This window comes from Tachypleus tridentatus, chromosome 13 (assembly GCF_004210375.1).
Source record: "Tachypleus tridentatus isolate NWPU-2018 chromosome 13, ASM421037v1, whole genome shotgun sequence".
NCBI lineage: Eukaryota > Metazoa > Arthropoda > Merostomata > Xiphosura > Limulidae > Tachypleus > Tachypleus tridentatus.
Genome location: NC_134837.1, coordinates 251,407,659 through 251,420,017, shown reverse-complemented (window position 1 = coordinate 251,420,017; position 12,359 = coordinate 251,407,659). Strand labels below are relative to the sequence as shown.

At 33.4% G+C, this 12,359-nt stretch overlaps 1 protein-coding gene across 3 annotated transcripts in view; it reads right to left on the bottom strand.

The window, feature by feature from the left end:
- Positions 1–4,253, bottom strand: part of LOC143240055 (uncharacterized) — a 43,278-nt gene extending 39,025 nt beyond the window's left edge. For all 3 annotated transcript variants that reach the window (XM_076481878.1, XM_076481877.1, XM_076481879.1), the window contains exon 1: positions 4,003–4,253. The gene's annotated coding sequence lies outside the window, so the exon portion shown is untranslated. The remainder of the gene's footprint in view (positions 1–4,002) is intronic.
- Between the last annotated feature and the right edge of the window lie 8,106 nt (positions 4,254–12,359).

Genomic DNA, 12,359 nt, shown 5'->3' with positions numbered 1-12,359 from the left:
GGAAATATTACTGACACTAGTATTAAAGTAGATTGCGAAGGTCCAGGGATTGGAAATATTACTGACACTAGTATTACAGTAGATTGCGAAGGTCCAGGGATTAGAAATATTACTGACACTAGTATTACAGTAGATTGTGAAGGTCCGGGGATTGGAAATATTACTGACACTAGTATTACAGTAGATTGCGAAGGTCCAGGGATTGGAAATATTACTGACACTAGTGTTACAGTAAAGTGTGAAGGTCCAGGGATTGGAAATATTACTGACACTAGTATTACAGTGGTTGGAAATATTACTGACACTTGTATTCCAGTAGATTGCGAAGGTCCAGGGAATGGAAATATTTTTTAAGAGACGCTTTCCCCATTTCTTGGTGCATCAGTAAGTAAAGCCATTTGCGTCTATTTGCTGTCGGTAAATCTTCGTTTCTACGTAATACTTTGGGTTTGGAAATATCTTGTTTGTCGATTATGAAGCTTTATGATAGTCAAGAAACATAAAAAAGCACGTTACTTTATCCACTCTTCTGGCGCTATAAGAAGAAGAAATTTATTCACAATTGAAAGATTTCAACAACCCCCTCCTCCACTTGAGTTTTAGTCAGGAAATATGGGTGAGTTCTAGTCGAGAAATATGGGTGAATTCTAGCCAGGAAATATGGGTGAGTTCTTGTCGAGAAATATTGGTGAGTTCTAGTCAATAAATATGGGTGAGTTCTAGCCAGGAAATATGGGTGAGTTCTAGTCGAGAAATATGGGTGAGATCTAGCCAGGAAATATGGGTGAGGTCTAGTCAAGAAATATGGGGGAGTTCTAGTGAAGAAATATGGGTGACGTCTAGTCGAGAAATATGAGTGAGTTCTAGCTAGGAAATATAGGTGAGCTCTAGTCGAGAAAATTGGGTGAGTTCTAATCAAGAAATATGGGTGAGTTCTAGCCAGGAAATATGGGTGAGTTCTAGCCAGGAAATATGGGTGAGTTATAGCCAGGAAATATGGGTGAGTTCTAGTCAGGAAATATGGGTGAGTTCTAGTCGGGAAATATGGGTGAGCTCTAGCTGAGAAATATGGGTGTGGAAAGTTTATTGATGTTTACTTGTGTCTTCATTCTGTGTTTATTTCGAAAACTGAAAAGTTTTTAAGAGAATAGGGCTTGTGCAAGGTGTAGCTGTTAACTGTGTTAGAAAATAAAGCCTTAAAAAGAAGTGACTCTTTTTCAGAGCATAAGTTCTTAAAAAGATGTGACCCTAAATTCTTTCAGATAATAAGATGTCACAAAGGTGTGACTGTTAACTCTTTCAAATAATAAGATCCTAGAAAGGTGTGATCGTTAACTCTTTCAATTTGTAACTCAATGTGTCAATGGCACTTAATATTTTCAATTTTTTAAAAAATATAAGTTAACATATATAATAATAAAGTAGCATAACTTTCTACGGTACAAGTAATTTCACAGAAGAAGATAGAAGATTGTTTGTTAATAGAAACGAGAATGCTGAGGTGACTGTTGAGAGGTGTTAGATAAACCTGTTTTATTTAAATGTGATACGAAGGTTATGATGTAGATAGTTGTAAAGCGCGAGTGCTAAATTTAATATTTTAAAGAAGCGATAATTTATCTCAGATTTGCTTACGTAACTGTTTACTAATCATTTCTTGTGTTGTTCAACTCTTGTGAGCTGACGTCACGTTACTCGAACCTTTAGAATCTTCCTCGTTGCTTTATGCTTCATTATAATGTCTTGTAATTTGTAGAAAGTTGAAGGCCTTTGTCGGGAAATATAATATATGCATTTAGGCAACCAAGTTAATGGAAGTAAGAAAGTTACTAAAATTAATACAGAGTTAGTGAAGAACATATATGTACTGTGTTTGTAAGTTCAGCCATAAAGAGTGTATAGTGGCGACTTTTAAGGTGTTATATTCATATATTGTATTATAATAACAGAGTAGAGAAGTCTAATTCCTCTTGTTAATTGAGTTATAACGCAACTGAATCATCGTGTGGTGAGTTTTCACGAAAAACAAAGAAGAATTATTTAAGCTCTAGATGCAACTTTGATAATCAGCAGTGTAACAAATTTTTGTGCTTACGTTTTGCTTCTCTTGAATGTATTATATTAAAACAAGTAGATTGTGTGCTGTTCGTTTATTGTAAAATTTATCGTCAACAAGTTACGAACACCTACTGTAAAATATTCGATTCTTATAAAACTGACAGGAATGTAACTGAAAGAGTAGAAAACGGATAAGGAAATGACAAGAGTCTGTGTAATAGAGAAAAAGGTAAGAGAAACGAGGCTTATGTAGTTCGATCACGTGAGCCTAAGGTTAGAACAAGTAATTAGGAGAACATATAAGGTGCCAGTAACCAGTAAGAGAAGACCAGCAAAGAGCTGGGAAAATGGGATTAAAGAAATTATGAAGGAGAAAAGAACTGTATAAAACGTAGCAATAAATAGAGATGATTGTAAGAGAGCAGCCCGTGAGAACGACAGCGACCTCTGCTGAAGCTAAAGTAAAATCACTTTAAAAACGAGGTTTTCTTAATTACATTGCTTTTGTCAATTTCTTATATAGTTAAGGCTTTCTTAATTTGAAATGTAAAATCCTTGCGCACTTACGATTGCTTGTCTCATTTATAGGACACCTGGTGGCTCAATAGTAAGTTTGAGGCCTTATATCACTAAAGTTCTGAACTAAAGCAATGCATGGCTACAGAACAGATAGTTTTAAGCATCTAAAAATTTTTCCATCATAATGAAAGGTTATTCCAATCAATTTTATCACTTTTATTTTGTTCATGGTATTTGGCAAATTTAAAAACCATGCGATTTTAAATTAAATGATGCGAGACGGAGTGAGAAATATAGGAATGAGAAGGAACGAAAACATGTGAAAAGAAAATCGAATGACATTTTACGATTTCTCACTATACAATGCTAGAAACTAGCGTGCTTGGACTGTATCTCTGCGGGTTTATGGTTCGCGACCTGTTGCCACAAATACACGCTTCCCTCTTTGAGGACCTGGCATGGCCAGCTGAGTTAAGGGGTTCGACTCGTAATATGCTTGCTTTTACAGCCGTGGGGACGTTATAAAGTGACGGTCAATCCCACTATTCGTTGGCAAAAATGTAGTCCAGGAGTTGGCGGTGAGTGGTGATGACGAGCTACCTCCCTCTAGTGTTACACTGCTAAATTAAGGACGGTTAGCGCAGATAACCCTCGTGTATCTTTGCGCGAAATTCAACAAAACAAAAACAGGCTGAGCGTAAATAGTCCTTTGTGTAGCTTGACGCGAAACTCTGAAACAAACAAATAAATAAAAGTAAAAACTGTTCGAATTATTATAAGTAACCACTTCAAAATGAAAAAAACAAACAAACGAATAAGCGTGGTTGAAAACTTTCACGAAAAAAGCTGTTTTTAAGTCTTAAATTAACGAAAGTTTAGCGTCGCATTTTTCTTTTCCTATTTTATCTTAATTTACAGGTATTATTGTAGAACGAACCAGTACTAAAATCTTTCTATTCATAGAGGGGTAATTCCATCAGTTAGGAAATTACGAAAACTTAATAAGTGCTACTTCCAAAAGCCGGTCCGGCATGGCCAGGTGGTCAAGGCACTCAACTCGTAATCTGAAGGTCGCGGGTTCGAATCTCCGTCACACCAAACATGCTTGCCTTTTCAGCCGTGGGGGCGTTATAAAGTTGGTTCATCCTACTATTCGTTGGTAAAAGAGTAGCCAAAGAGTTGGCGGTGGGTGATGATGACTAGCTACCTTCCCTCTAGTCTTAAATTGCTAAATTAGGGGTGGCTAGCGCAGATAGTCCTCGTGTAGCTTTGTGCGAAATTCAAAACAACGAAAACCTTAATAAATTTCTACTTTACAGACAGTAACTTTTGTAAAGCATATTTTCGTGCACAAATTTGAACACTGTTCGGAGTGTTAACTAATAGGTTGTTTTATATATATACAAATCTGTACACAAAACTTACCAGTCTGTTATTAAGGGGTTTTGGTTGGCTGTGTCAAAAGTTGCGTTCGGAGCTGGTTGACAAAGTTGTTTTATCTAACTAAGTCCAGGTAAACGTTTCTACTATTGGTAACTATTGAATCGAGGATCTCGTGTCTGGTTTTCAACCTGAGAAGCTTTTACTGTGATAACCGTTATACTCTGGCGGGGAAAAATTCAGTAGAAACGCAAACACGTTCCTTGCAAATCGGTTTTACGAGCCAGTCGTTCCACTCGTCTTCCGTTTTGTGGCATTCTCTTGACTGGTAAAAGCTTTTCACGATCCCGCCAGCCGCTAGAGGTCGCCTTGCATTACCGATAGTGTAATCAGATTTTGTTAGTTTATTCCTGACATGTTATCAAGTGTTATAGTGTGGAAATTATGGGGGATCTGCACCCCCTAGGCTTAATAACTATGTGTTTATATGATTGTGTGTCACAGATGATACACTATAAACTATATAAATCACTCAGGAGAACTGATACGTATCCTGTGCGAGTGTTTTTCTTTCACACCTTTCAGCAAGTTGGTTTATTATAATGCTGAGTTGAGAATTAACTACAACGTATCATAAAATATCTCACTAATATGTTTCTTTTGTTGTTCATATTTCGCGTTTCGAGTTCTATATCTATGAAAATTCAAGTCATGTGCAATATTTATGGAAGACTCTACATTACGAAATATTTTTTTTGGACATTTCGAAGTTAAAATTTTAAACGGTAATGAAAATAAAAATACTTATACGGTTGACGCATAAACCCTGTTACAAAGATGGCGATATCCGTTAGACACTACGACAGAATTTCTTTTCGAAGTGGTTTGTTTTGAATTTCGCGCAAAGCTACGCGAGGGCTATCTACGCTAGTTGTTCCTAATTTAGTAGTTTAAGACTAGAGAGAAGGCAGCTAGTCATCACCACCCACCGCCAACTCTTGGGCTACTCTTTTACCAAAGAATAGTGGGATTGATCGTCACATTAAAATGCCCCCACGGCTGAAAGGGCGAACATGTTTGGTTTGACGGGGATTCCAACCAGCAGCCCTCGGATTATGAGTCGAGTGTCTTAACCACCTGGTCATGCCGGGCCTGTGTTCGAAGTGTATCATAATAAAGAATATAAGTTTTATTCCTTCTATATGTATGTATATTTATTATATATGTATATTCATAAAATATATTAATATACTTACGTAAAGAGGGATGCGTATGCTTTAGTATAATTGCCTATGGTGATATCTAAACCCGAAAGTAAGAAATACCCAACCATTACCGACACCGACAACGAAGGATATGGTATAGAAAGCACACTTTATCTGCCTCTTTGCCCTATTATATAAAATCTATATAACTTCCTTCGCAACACCTGGAGTACATAAACTACATTTTATGTAGCCTGCTTCGTAATTCACACTCACAGCTCTATATGTTGGGTGCTGAAGACCACCTACATTCTGCCATATCCCCACCTCCCTCCCCCCAATTAGAGTTCCATAAACACTTTATTCTTGTTGTAAATATTTCATGTAAAGAATCATATTTAACGGTTTTTCAGGTTTTATTTTTTTATATTTCACCCGCAACTTTCCTTCGTTAAATAATTTTGTCTAGTTGTTTTGCACCCCCCTGTGTCTTCCAACCTCCTCCTAGTTTGAAAATTCCTGCTTTAAGGAATTAACACAAAAAATTAAGCGATGATATTTGAAGTCTATTTTTAACGTACTTTGCGATAGGTTTAAATGGCAATAAATATTTGTATCATATCGCACTAATTATTCTTTAACTGTTTGCACATTAACATACATACATCATGGCTAGAAATATTTGTATCATATAGCACTAATTCTTCTTTAACTGTTTGCACATTAGAATACAAAGATCATGGCTAGATATATTTACATCATATAGCACTAATTCTTCTTTAACTGTTTGTACAATAACATACACAAAGTAAGCTGCTTTGACGTTAAAGCTGTACCGAGCAGGACTTTTGTCTTTCTTTTACTTGCTTTTAACGTCTTCAGACTTGCATATAATAATGCAAAGTCAAATTAAGTGCGAATTAAAACAGCTTAATTAAAGTGTGCATTGTTCTGACCACAATTCTTTGTCACATGTGTAGCTGAAACGTTGTATTTTTATTTTCAATAAAGACGTTTTATCTCTTTAAACTTCTTAAAGTAACACTGAATTACTGGTTGAATACGTTCATTATAACGATTTGGTTTGAACTTCAGCACAAAGCTACATAATAGGCTATCGGTTCTTTGCTCACCACTGGTATCGAAAGTCAGATCCTAGTGTTGTATGTCTGCTGTACCACTGTGGAGGTATTATAACGAAAGACACCAAGAAAAAAATCGTTTACATTATTATTATTACTATTATTTTTACGAAAGTAAAAAATAATATTGATGAAACTTAGTAGAACGGACGGCAACCTCTTGTTGTGGAGACACAGTATAGAGTACGAAAGTTGAAAGACTTTCGAAATGTCGTCCTGTACTTGTGTTTCCACAACAGGCAGTTGCCATCCATTCTACAAAGTTTCATCATGAATATTTTGCCTAAACAGTCTATCAAAGAATAAAAGTAATATTATTTGTTTTGCTTTTATAAACAAAACTGACAAACTAGTATACAATATTGACAAAACTTTCTTCTGTAAAACTGGATATGTAAAATTATGTTAACAATATCTAACTGGTTAATAATGCCAGCTCACGTGACGAATTAAACCTGTGGCGTTGTGCGTACGAAATACAGAGTAGGCTTAACGACAGGTTTGTTTATTTGTTTTTGAATTTCGCACAAAGCTACTCGAGGGCTATCTGCGCTAGCCATACCCTAATTTAGCAGTGTAAGACTAGAGGGAAGGCTGCTAGTCATCACCACCCACCGCCAACTCTTGGGCTAATCTTTTCCCAATGAATAGTGGGATTGATCGTCACATTATAACGCTCCCATGGCTGAAAAGGCGAGCATGTTTGGTGCGACTGGGATGCGAACCAGCGACCCTCAGATTACGAGTCGCACGAGCCTTAACGATAGGTAATATCAAGAGTGTATGTGCCATATTGATAATTGTGATTGATATTTAAACTCACAACTATGTGTACTTTACCAAACTTGTCACGTCGCGGATAGGTTTATAAAAACTATATGTTGCTAATATGGGATTATGTATCGAAAGCAAGTTACAATTGATGAAATGAAATGTGAGGTTCTATCATTTATTTAACAGTAACACGGCCATAGCCTTTACAAATTAGGGTTAGATAAGTCTTGAAATGCTTTGGTTATTCTCTAACGCGTAAAAGTTGTGCGTCTTGAAGCGAAATTGTTTCTATTTCTGGCCTGTTGTCAGCGCAAATGACGCTGACCATTGTGACTGTAACATTCTAAGCTATATAAAAGTAGCATGTGTCACGTCACGCTTTATTTCTCGAAATGAGAGGAGTCGTAAAAGCTAAAAATGTATTTATCCAGATAGAATAGTTTGATTACTGTCTGCCCATTACGATTCTAGTGACGGGGTGCAAAATCTCTATGTGTGCTGTGAAACCGTATAAGTGTAGCGAATGTTGGTATAATAAACCTAAAGTAAAGATATAGTGTAGAATCACCTAACCTAGAGCCAAATATCGATTTGGTTTTAAAGTTAAATCGTTTCTGAATTAAGCTACATTCTGTTGTATATCACTAACGTTTTTAATAAAAACAAATATCTATTATCAATGGCGACCTTAAATTAAGAAATCGACAAATATTTTCCTCAGTTTTGTTGTCTGTAATATCATTCTATACTTTCATTCACAAACGAAAAATATTAGGTTATATTTCTGTTGCAAAGCAACACATAAAAGCCTTTGTGAGAACGCATTGTTGTATATAATAAATGTAATAAAAATAATGTAAAAAGCAGCTGACAATCCCCTATAGGTTTACATTGTCGTTTGATATCGAAAAAGGAGAGAAAGAGTAATAAAAATAAAATATAACCCAGCTATCAACCATCTCTAGGTTTAAATTTTTGTTTGATATCCAAAAAAATGAGTAAATGTAATAAAAATAACATAGAACTCAGCTAACAATACCTTGAATATTCACATTGTTTTGTTATGTTGAGAAAGGAGAGAAAGAGTAATAAAAATAGCATAAAACACATATAACAATCACATGTACATTTACATTGTGGTTATATCCAAAAAAGACAGTAAGTGTAATAAAAATAACATAAAACCCAGCTATCAAGCACTGGTGGATTTACATTGTTGTTTCATATTTCAAAACGTGAGTAAAGGTAACAAAAATAACATGAAACCAAAAAACAATCACTTGTAGATTTACATTTTTTTTTCACATCCAAAAAGAGAGTAAGAGTAATGAAAAATAACAAAACAAAGGTAATAATAACCTGCAGATTTACGCTGTTATTTGGTATTTAAAAAAGTGAGTAAAGGTATTAAAAATAACATAAAACTCAGCTAATAATCACCTGTAGATTTACATTGTTGTTTGATATCCAGAGTAGAAAGTAAGAGTAATAGAAATTAACATAAAACCCAGCTAATAATCACCTGTAGATTTACATTGTTGTTTGATATCCAGAGTAGAAAGTAAGAGTAATAGAAATTAACATAAAACCCAGCTAACAAAGAGATTTATATTGTTGTTTGGTGTCCAAAACTAAGAGATTAAGAGTAATAAAAATAACATAAAACTCAGCTAATAATCACCTGTAGATTTACATTGTTGTTTGATATCCAGAGTAGAAAGTAAGAGTAATAGAAATTAACATAAAACCCAGCTAACAAAGAGATTTATATTGTTGTTTGGTGTCCAGAGTAGAAAGTAAGAGTAATAGAAATTAACATAAAACCCAGCTAACAAAGAGATTTATATTGTTGTTTGGTGTCCAGAGTAGAAAGTAAGAGTAATAGAAATTAACATAAAACCCAGCTAACAAAGAGATTTATATTGTTGTTTGGTGTCCAAAACTAAGAGATTAAGAGTAATAAAAATAACATAAAACTCAGCTAATGATCACCTATAGATTAACAACACTGTTTGGTATCGAAAAAAAAAAGAGTAAAAAAATAATATAAAACAAAGCTAACGACTACTAGTCGATTAAATTGTTGTTATAACCAAAAAAGAGAGTAAGAGTAAGAGAAAAAACGTAAAACTCAGTTAACAATCACCTTTAAATATACATTGTTGTTTAACATCCAAAAAGAAAAAAAAGAGTAATAAAAGTTACATGAAACCTTGCTAAAAATCACTTGTAGATTTACATTGTTGTTTCATATTGAAAAAAAAGAGTAATAAAAATAACATAAAACTCAGTTAACAATCATCTGTAGGTTTACATTGTTGTTTGATATCGAAAAGGAAAGAGTAATAAAAATAACATAAAACTCAGTTAACAATCATCTGTAGGTTTACATTGCTGCTTGATATCGAAAAAAAAAGTAATAAAAATAACATAAAACTCAGTTAACAATCATCTGTAGGTTTACATTGTTGCTTGATATCGAAAAAGAAAGAGTAATAAAAATAACATAAAACTCAGTTAATAATCACCTGTAGATTTACATTGTTGTTTGATATCGAAAAAGAAAGAGTAATAAAAATAACATAAAACCCTTCTAACAATCACCTGTAGATTTACATTGTTGCTTGATATCGAAAAAGAAAGAGTAATAAAAATAACATAAAACTCAGTTAATAATCACCTGTAGATTTACATTGTTGTTTGATATCGAAAAAGAAAGAGTAATAAAAATAACATAAAACTCAGTTAACAATCATCTGTAGGTTTACATTGTTGCTTGATATCGAAAAAAAAGAGTAATAAAAATAACATAAAACTCAGTTAATAATCACCTGTAGATTTACATTGTTGTTTGATATCGAAAAAGAAAGAGTAATAAAAATAACATAAAACTCAGTTAACAATCATCTGTAGGTTTACATTGTTGCTTGATATCGAAAAAAAAAGAGTAATAAAAATAACATAAAACTCAGTTAACAATCATCTGTAGGTTTACATTGTTGCTTGATATCGAAAAAGAAAGAGTAATAAAAATAACATAAAACTCAGTTAACAATCACCTGTAGATTTACATTGTTGTTTGATATGAAAAAGAAAGAGTAATAAAAATAACATAAAACCCTTCTAACAATCACCTGTAGATTTACATTGTTGCTTGATATCGAAAAAGAAAGAGTAATAAAAATAACATAAAACCCAGTTAACAATCATTTGTAGGTTTACATTGTTGCTTGATATCTAAAAAGAAAGAGTAATAAAAATAACATAAAACCCTTCTAACAATCACCTGTAGATTTACATTGTTGCTTGATATCGAAAAAGAAAGAGTAATAAAAATAACATAAAACTCAGTTAACAATCATCTGTAGATTTACATTGTTGCTTGATATCGAAAAAGAAAGAGTTATAAAAATAATATAAAATCGAGCTAACAACACCTGTAGATTTACATTGTTTTTCAACTCCAAAAATAGAGTAAGAGAAATGAAAAAAATAACATGAAACCCAGTTAACAATCACCTGTAAATTCACATTATTGTTTGGTATCCAAAAAGGAGAAAAAGAGTAATGAAAACAACATAAAACCCAGCTAACAATCATCTGTAGGTTTACATTGTTGTTTGGTGTCCAAAAGAATGAGAGTAAGAGCAAGAGAAAATAGCATAAATCCCAGCTAACAATCCTCTGTAGATTTATATTGTTGTTTCATATCCAAAACAGTGAGTATATGTAATAAAAATTACATTAAACTCAGCTAACAATCCTCTGTAGGTTTACATTGTTGTTTGATATCGAAAAAGGAGAGAAAGAGTAATAAAAATAATATATAACCCAGCTAACAATCATCTGTGGGTTTACATTGTTGTTTGATATTCAAAGAAGGAGAGGAAGAATAATAAAAATAACGTAAATTTCTGCTAAATATGACTTGGAGAAATTTAGATAAGCAGCAGAATCTAATTAAAAGATACGTTTCCTCTTGCTTTTCTTGAAGAGAATTATCGATGGAGATTTTAGCTTAAGTATGAATATGTATAATTTACAAGAAAAAAAAGGAACACATCAAATCTGATTAATATTACTGAACTGGTTCTGATATTTCTGCTATTTTTTTAATCCAGGTTTTTGCTTTAAGTTTTATACCAGACACTGTGCATGACACTTGTCTGATTTTGAAGTGTTAGACTGGAGGAAAGTGAGTTGCTCAAAAACACTTATCACCAACTTTATTTATGTTGATAACTAGAATTGGCTGCGGCCTTTATAGCGGAAACAGGACGTGATGCCCAAATTCGCGAAGTTGCAGTTTGGGCACGCTCACCACTAAGTTTCGTTTAACCCCTTAACAGGACATCACTGACGAGGATTATTATGTTACCTAAGTGAATGTATTTATTAGACTGAGTGGAAATCTAAATTATTTTTTGTATACTTATATATAACCGAAAATTTTCGCTCTTATTTTCAAGTTTAATTGGAATTAAAGTAGAAATGGAAAGATATTACTGAAAACAAAGTCCAAAACTGTGATAGATAAACAGGAATGGTCAACAATCGGTTTAACTTATCATCATATTTGGTAACTTAATTACTTATCAGAAGTGAATTATACAGTTCTCATTCACTACAGTTTCAATTAACTTATTTTTTCAAAATTTGAAAGTACATGTTTTGCATTTACACTTTCATTTCAAAATAACTCACAGCAGAGCTTCTAAAGCAGTAGATACACTTACCTATCAACGTATCTGTGAACGACTGTTACAATTCACCTTTTTTATTTTGTTTTGAATTTCGCGTAAAGCTACACGAAGGTTATCTGCGCTAGTCGTCCCTAATTTAGCAGTGTAGGACAAGAGGGAAGGCAACTAGTCATCACCACTAGTACTAAAGTCAAACTGACTCTTAGTCAATTTAAGCAATTAGTTAGTTTGACTACTTCCTAGTCAGAATGACCATGTTCCAGTCTGTTTGCTATGCTGGTCTTAAGGACTACTTTGTGGTCAGGAAGACCAACATCATAAGCAGCATTAACTCATGAATTAACATTCTTGATGTTTCTTATAGCATTAAGGTGCAGTTCAGGTAAATGACTGTATACATGTATTTTGTTCCATAAATACAACAATTGAAATGTGACCAGGGCTAAACTTTGCAAGAATTTATTTATTTATTTACTTTTATTTTTGTGGGGGGGGGGATAAATTTCTTTCACACAAAATAAATCCTACCTAAATAAATCTTATTTATTGATCACTACTATTTCTTCACTGTTTTATTT